We start from the raw sequence: 9,039 nt of genomic DNA on the forward strand, positions 1-9,039 counted from the left end.
TTAAGGGGAACCTTAGGGGGAACTACTTCACTCAGAGGGTGGTGCGAGTATGGAACAAGCTGCCAGCGGAAGTGGTGGATGCGGGTTCAATTGCAACATTTGGATAGGTACATGGATGAGAGAGGTATGAAAGCCTATGGTCCCGATGCAGGTAGATAGGACTAGGCAGAAAACCAGGCTGGCATGGACTAGATGGGCTGAAGGGCCTGTTTCTGTGCTGTAGTGCTCTATGGCTCTATGAAATTATCTGGCCATCACCGTGTTGCTGTGTGTGGGACTATAGAGTGCACAAATTGGTAGCTGTGTCACCTGCATGACATAAATGATTCTATTTTACAAGTACTTTATTGGCTTTGGTACATGCTGACGTTGTGAAAGGCTTCGTCTAAATGTAGTTCACTGTTTTTACATTCTGCAGCTTCATCAGATTGAAATATTTGCTATCGTCTATCATTGTAAGTGTACTTTCTGTTATTATTTGCAATAAGAGAAGAACATAAGAAACAGGAGCAGAAGTAAACCAACTGGCCCTTCAAGCCTGCTCCTGTAGTCATCAAGACCATGGATATTCTTCCACTTCAATGCCATTTTTCCTGCACTGCCATTATCCCTTGATTCCCTTAATATCTGAAAACTTATCAATCTCTGATTGAATGGATCTAATGTCAGAGCTATGACAGCCCTCTATAGAGAGAGAATTCCAGAGATTTACCACCCTTGGGGTAAAGACTTCCCTACATCTTGGCATTAAATAGCCGACCTCTCATTCTAAGCTGCTTTAGGACTTGGACCCTACTGTCTCACAGCACCAAGAATAGGATTAGTGTGACAACTACGACTGTTCCTTTCTCTGTTTGGATTCATTAGAGATCCTCAGACTTGATTATTGACTGTAAAGAAGAAACAAGTAATCTTAAAAAAGAGTGGTACAGCTCAGTTACGCCATATTTACATCCACGTGGTAATTTCACAAATGAAATTTTTACATGTGCCGGAAGTAGCTCCATAAGCTGCAGTTAATTATTTTAACATTAAACATCGGTGATAACCTTTAGATTTCATTCAAACTAATGTAACATTGAATTATAACTCCATCTATGGATAATAAGTACTTGGAGTACAATTTATTCTATTCAAAATAGAGTACCCTACGGTGCAAATTGATTTAGCATTTTCCAGCTATTTATTTATCTTTTTTCTTTCTTTCCTGTAATCATACAAGAGATTAATCAGAATTCTTCTGTAGTTTTGGCTGTGTACTTTTTTTTAACTATGTCCCCAATTCTGGGATAACAGACCTCCCAATGAAAATCCCAATTGCGTATATTTTTGGAAGGAAACAAGGCAAAGTGATGGATGCAGGTTTGCCTGGAGACAGGCTATGATAACTTTCCAGGTCACTCCCTCTCACGTTCATAAACACTGATTAATGTTCATGCACAGATCAATGTTAGTTTGGCTGTGAATCCGAATGTTAGAGGAAAGTAGAAACTGTAGCCAATACTTTAGCATTGGTACAACCATTGCACTCAGGCAAATTTCTGTCCTAATTGTCCCTAAGGGTACTTTTCTTTTTTTTGTGTGTGATGGTAAATCAGCAATCCCTTTTCATTTCTTTCATCATTTATTTTTGCTGACTTACATGCCTACTTGTCTTTACCAAGATGCATAATGGACTTCACTCAGGACCAAGTAGAACAGATTATGGTTTTAACTGTGTGCTTCAATTTACTGACAGAAGGAATTGTCTATTTTTATGGTGTTATTCATTTGTATTTGATTGTTAACTGCATTGCCAAAACTGAAGAGGCTATCAATGAAAGCAGAGAAGGCTTGAAGCAATACTTTTAATGTTTTTATAGTTCCTACAGAACACCCAATAAGCACAAAATAACATAGTCCACTTCATTACTATTCTCAAAATCCTTCCTTTGCTAAACTTATGGAAGTATAACAGATCACATTGATTTGCTTTTTGTGTGGTAGTTTTGGACCTATTTAAGAAAAATATTTTTTGAGATAAGTTTTAATGTACTTCTGTTCTCCGTAGCTACCCTCCCACCTTGGCAGAGTAAGCAATCCGTGCATCGACTGTGGCAAGTTGGATATACTACTCTCATGAGTTCCTTAAAACGAGCCTCAGCTAGAACTAGGAACTAGGTAACTGTGTTTGGGTACCGCAGTCCTTCAGTTTTTATCCTCGTGGGTGGAATAAGCCTTTCTAGATAGGCGTCAATTTTTATGTCAGCAGTGCATGAAAGAGGTGATCTTGATGCTGCAACATTGCAAGCTTCACTGTCTTAACTGATGTGCCTTGTGACTTCCAATCTCATTATTTTTCAAAATTTCTTCTGAGATTTGCTGCCATATTTATAGTGAATTTGTGTTTGTTAACCTGATAAACTGTATTATCTTTTGATTCCAACCCAAAAGGAGTCAATTCACAGTTGTGGAAATAATGACGTGCAATATTGTCACTGAGATATCCTGTGATTGAACACTCTTCTTGCTTTGATGTGCAACTCCAGCAATACTCAAAAAGCTCAATATCCACAACAGAGCAAACCAATTGATTTGCACATGATTCACTACCTTAAGCAAACACTCATTCCTTCACCACTGATTCAGGTAGACAATGCACAGTGAGAAACAAAGAACTGCAGATGCTGGAATCTAGGTGAAAAACATGATGATGCTGGAGGAACTCAGCAGGCCAGGCAGATCCATGGAGAAAAGCAGGTGGTCAACGTTTCGGGTCAGGACCCTTCTTCAGGACTGAAGATAGGAAAAGGGGAAGCCCACTATATAGGAGGGAAAAGCAGAGAAGTAATAGGTGGACAAAAGAGGGGAGGTGGGGGTGGGCACAGGGTGTGATATGTAGATGCAGTTAAGAGACAGTGATAGGCAGGTGCAGGGGAGGAGGGGAGAGCAGATCCACCATGGGATGGGTCAAAGGTAAGGAGAGAGAGGGGGGGAAAAAAGGTTTTTTAAAAAAAAAGAGGCTGGGAAAGGGAAGAAGAGAAGAAGCATGGTGTGGGTGGGGTGGGGTGGGGTTGTGGGGAAGGTGGGTGGGGATACATGATGATGCTGGAGGAACTCAGCAGGCCAGGCAACATCCATGGAGAAAAGCAGGCTGTCAATGTTTCGGGTCAGGACCCTTCTTCAGGACTGAAGATAGGAAAATGCACAATGGCTGTGGCATGGACTTTTTGCAAAATGAACTACAACTTGTCACTTCTTTAATACTACCCTGAAAGATAAGGACAGAGGGATCACAACTTCACCAATAAAAACAAAAGTGCTGGAAACACTCAGCAAGTCAGACAGCATCCGTGGAGAGACATCAAATTAATGTTTCAGGATGATGACAACAGAAGAAACATAGATGATGCAAATAAACCGAAAAGGGATAATTAAAAAAAAAGGGGAGAATATAATTAAACAATTTTAAAACAGCATTTGTCTTTGGTATCACTTCATTCCCTGTATTCAACACGGAGCAAAATAGGTTTTCTTTTAGTCACCCACTATGATGAACATTCACATAACAGTGACTTGTAGATTTTGAAATTTATTAAATTGCGACTGTGTGGACTATACCTGGTACCAAGGTACCCCCACCTTGGCTCATTACGTTGTGAGAAAATATCTAAAAGCATAAGCTACATAATGAGGGAACTTCCCTCAGAGCTCCCATTCTAATTAGTTATTTATTTGATGTTTCTTTGAGGATTTTCCCCAATCACCTGCTGCCACTTTCAGTTTTCCATAGATGTTTTGCTGAATTACTGCTGATAACTGGGAGAACGTCTATAGAAGTTGAGCCCAAAGGGCTTTAAATTCCTAAAGGGTAAAAATCTTTGAAAAGGAGACTGTTGTCTGTGGTGAAATTGATTGGAGGGACAGATCCACGTAAAGACATCCGGAGTCATACAACACAGCCAACTATTTTTTAGCACATGGCCTGTAAGTTTCTCTGCCTTGGTGAATCAAGGACTCGTCAGATGCTGCTTAAATATTGTGAAAGTCCTGGCCTCCACCACTTCCCTAGGCAGTGCATTCCAGATTCCAAACTCTCTGGGTGAAAAAATTCTTGCTCAGATCACCTCTAAATCTCCTACCCCTTAAAACATATGCCCCCTGGTTTCAGAAACCTCTGCTATGGGGAAAAATTTTTGGTAGTTTCTACCCTATGTCCCTCAATTTTGTATACATCAATCAGGCATCTCCTCTACTCCAAGGAAAAACAGCCTATTCAGTCTTTGGTCATATCTGAAACACTCCATCCTGGGCAACATCCTGGTGAATCTCCTCTGCACTCTTTCCAGTGCAATCATGTCTGTCTTGTAGGTGACCAGAGCTGCACACAGTAATCCAGCTGTGGCCTAACCAATGTTCTAAACAGTTGTATCATAACTTCCTGACTTTGGCTAATGAAGTCAAGTATCCCATATGCCTTCTTAAAAAAAACATTATCTACCTGTGCTGGGTCTCAACCCAAAATGTCAAATTTCTCTCCATAGATTCTGCCTGACCTGCTGAGTTCCTCCAGCACTTCGTGTGTTGTTCAGGGGTCTTTGCTCTTTTACACTGAGGTCCCCCCATTCCTCAGTACTCCCTCGAGCCCAGCCAGTCATTATGTATGTCTTAGTCCCAAATTGCATCACCTCACACTTACTAGGATTAAATTCCATCTGCCATTGCTCTCCCCATCTTACCAACTCAGCAATATTGCCTACACTCTTCTCATCCAACAACACCACTCATTTTTGTGGCACTGCGAACTTACTAATCATGCTTCCTACATTTACTTCCAAATTATTAATGTATCTCTCAAACAGTAAGTGTCCCTGCACCAATCCTTGTGATACATGACTGATCACAGGCTTCCAATTACAAAAATAACTTTCTACAAAAGCCCTTGCTTCCTATTACCAACCCAGCCTTATCAAAGCCTTACTGAAGTCCATGTGGACCACATCAACTGCACTTGCCTCATCAGTATACTTTGTTACCTCTTTGAAAAATTCAGTCAAATCGGTCAGGTAGCACGTCCCCATAACAAAACCAAGCTGACTTTCTTTGATTAATCTGTCCTCTCCACTGTACATTAATCCTGTACTTTAGAATTTTTTTCCAATTATCTCTGTACCACTGATGTTGGACTCACCGGCCTGTAATTATCTGGTTTATTCTTGCTGGTCTTGTTGAATAAAGATACTGCATTTGCTGTCCTCCAATTCTCTGGCACCCCGCCTGTGGCTGTGAAGATTTAAATTTCTCTGTTAGGACCTCAGCAGCCTCCTTTTTTGCCTCCTATGTCAGCCTCGGAGACATCTCTTCAGGTCCTTGAGATTTATCCATGTTTAAACCAACCAAGACATCCAATACTCCTCTTTTTGTTTTAATGGTAACTTATTCTAGGATTTCACTGTGCCCTTCCCTGAGTTCTCCAGCTGCAGTGTCCTTCTCCTTAGCAAAATCAGATGAGAAGTATTCATTTAAGTTCTCACCTACATCCTCTTGCTCTATGCACAGATTGCCCTTTAGTCTCTAATAGGCCCAATCTCTTGCTGGTTATCCTCTTGCCTTTAATATACTTATAAATTGCTTTGGGATTTCCTAAATCTTGTCTGCCAGTGATATTTCATGCACCCTATTTACCCTTTTAATTGCTTTTTAGAAACTTTTTATCACCCCCACTCCCACTCTTTCTATATTCCTGTCTCCATTGTTTTTAGTTCTCTGTATTGCCATATGCTTCCTTTTTTTTATCCAACTCTTGATATTCCTTGACATTCAGGATTCCTTGTCCTTGCCGTTCAGCCTTATGGGAATACATTGACTCTGAATTCACATTAATTCATTTTGGGATGACTCCAATTTGTTGGATGTGGCCCAACCTACCTTTTGCCAGGTCCTCTCTTATGATATTGAAATCTGTTTCCCCCCCCCCATCACCTAACTGAGGACCTCAGTTTCCAGTGCATCCTTATGCTTTTCCATAAATATCTTGAAACTTACTGTTAACTAAAACACTCATTATAAAAATAAAACATCATAAAAAGCCAAGAAGATCTTCATAATGGGGCAGAAAATAACTAGCATTTTATTTTGTTTCACCATGGTGTTCAGTGTAGTGTAGGTGATAATAATCAGAAGATGTATCTCTGAGTGGTGTTAGTTGAGGGATAAATATTGACCTGAATACAGGAGAATCACTTTGATTTTTCAGAACAGTCGTTATCTGATCTTTTGAATCCACTTGAGAGAACTGAAGGGACGTTGGATTAATAGCTGATCTGAAAGATAACACCTTCAAAAATGTAGTACCTTATCAGTACTGCATTGGAGATTTCATATAGATTGTTGTGCAGTGTGGAAGTGGAGCCAACAAACTGCTGACTCAGTGCACTAATAAAAAGCAAATTTGACAAATATCCCTTAGCCATGATTAATTCAACTGATATAAGATTATTCTTGCAAATGGGAGAATCATACAGAGTACTGTGAATACCTGTGAAGTGAAACATCAGTGATAGCATTCACAGGAAAGGCAGCAACATAAACATAAAAGAGTGAGCATAAAGTTACATAATGTTGAATATCTGGGGACAAAATACTTTATATTTTCTTATTTATAAGAGGAGGAATATCTGCATATCTCTCTTCCAGAAAGTGCACCAGTTAAGTCGCACTATAACTCTTGGAGTATATTAAGGGTAAGTGAACAGAACCTATACTTTATATTGCTGTAGTAAGGTCTCTGTGGCTTTCTCATTATCTCTTTATCTCCTACCTAGCACCATTCTGAATTTGGCTAGAAAAGTAATGACAATAAACACTGCAGAGGTAATTAAAGTGTTGTGAAACTTGTAAAATTGATTACACCCGTCAGATGCTCAAATTTGAAGTTGACTTTTTTGTGGATAACATGCCATTGATAAAAATCTCTTTGCACATACATACATGGCATGTCAGAGGATGACTGGATAGTTTGGCTGCTCACTTGCAAATAGGTGGAATAAGAAGCAGGCTTTTAGGACAAATGACAGTGAAATTTCATTCATCTTCCTCAAAATTATATTCCATTCTTTAAGTATATGCACTATTATGCACATAACTAATATAATTCAATTTACCATTTTAAATTTGTAATTAATTTTCATGGTTTCAATTTCAATTATTTCAGAATATTTTTACTGCTCATTTATAAGGTTAATGTTATGTTAATTGGAGCATTGGGTTGGAATGGTGCATATTTGAAGTGATCTGGTAAAAAGTCTGACTTGCCTGCTATTTTCAATTACTAACATGTCTTTATAAACAAAATCCCTGTTTCCTTATTATTTCTGCTAAAATAACATTTAATCAAATTGTTATAGATTATTCAATTTAATTAGTTTGCTTGTATGAGTAGTGTTTCAAAGTTTTATACTTAGACCAATGTAGTTTTAATGCTGCGAGATGTTTCATCAGGAAGCTAAATATTTGGACAGAACTTGTGTTTAGATTCTTTCTGGAGAATATATTCTGCAGTTCAGGATGGTCTTCTCCAGAGAAGAGGAAATGGGATGGGATACAACATATTCCTCCAATGGAGTATGGTACTGATAGTTTATGTTCTCAAAAAACCAATTGATTAACAGGTCATTTTTGAAAAAAATAATAAAGAGGAGCAATATCTAAAAAAAATGTACTTTTCACTTTCTCTCAAATGAATAATTTCAAAGTGCTTACAATTGACCAAAAAGCTCTTTGGAGGTTCACCCGGTTGATTCCAGAGATGAGGGGGTTAGCCTATGAAGAGAGATTGAGTCATCTGGGACTATACTCGCTGGAATTCAGAAGAACGAGAAGGGATCTTATAGAAACATATAAAATTATGAGAGGGACAGATAAGATAGAGGCAGGAAAGTTGTTTCCACTGGTAGGTGAGACTAGAACTAGGGGACATGTCCTCAAGATTTGGGGAAGTAGATTTAGAGATGAGGAGGAACTGCTTTTCCCAGAAAGCAGTGAATCTGTGAAATTCTTTGCCCAAGGAAGCAGGAGAGGCTACCTCATTAAATATATTTAAGACACAATATATTAGATAGATTTTTGCTTAGTAGGGGAATTACGGGTTATGGGGAAAAGGCAGGCAGGTGGAACTGAGTCCACAGCCAGATCAGCCATTATCTTATTGAACGGCAGAGCAGGCTCGACGGGCCAGATGACCTACTCCTGCTCCTATTTCTTATGTTCTCTCAAGGCAGAGTGCGTTGCGATTGATTGGAGACTATGATGGGCTTTTGAAGCAACAAAATGTAAATGAATCTGAAAACAGAGATAATGCAGATTATAAATAGCTATGGAAATTGTGGATTCAAATAATTTGCTTAAACTATATTTTAATATAATTTGTTTTCCCACATGGAAATGTCTGTCTGTTAAAGATTGCTGACTTCAATTGGAATATGAAAAATGGTTTGGGTTCTGGATTCAACCATTTCCAGTAGTTTGTATAATACGTTTAACTCTGAAAATTTTGAGAATGCGGTCTGTAAAATTTCAATTGAAGTGCTAATGTCTCCCTCAGAAAATAGATGGAGTGACAAATTTAAGGACTAAAAGCATCCTGCAATATATTACATCAAATTTATAACAGAAATATGCAAATGTGAGATGAGTTGGCCAAGGCCTCAAAACTCTGAAGCTCTGCTTTTTGTCGGTCAGTGATCTATATGGTTTGGTTTTTAGTATACGTATTATAAATGTGAATTAAGTGGTTTCAGAATTCCTTCAGCCTTGTGCATTTTTTAGAGAAATGACTATCATCAGCTGTATAAACTTCTGCTTTTCTTCCTCCCCCCATTTAATCACGACATTACTTTTGACTTTCAGTCAAAGGGTTACCAATGTTATTTAGTTTTGCATAGTTAACATTTCAGTAATGGGTAGTCAAGATTCTCTCAGCAACTATACAGCATTCTCCAAAGCAATCTGGCGTTGTTGTAGCAACTTGTGTGTAACTTTGAATAAAACAGATGTCACTGT

The sequence above is a fragment of the Pristis pectinata genome, chromosome 6, assembly GCF_009764475.1.
Source record: "Pristis pectinata isolate sPriPec2 chromosome 6, sPriPec2.1.pri, whole genome shotgun sequence".
Taxonomy (NCBI): domain Eukaryota; kingdom Metazoa; phylum Chordata; class Chondrichthyes; order Rhinopristiformes; family Pristidae; genus Pristis; species Pristis pectinata.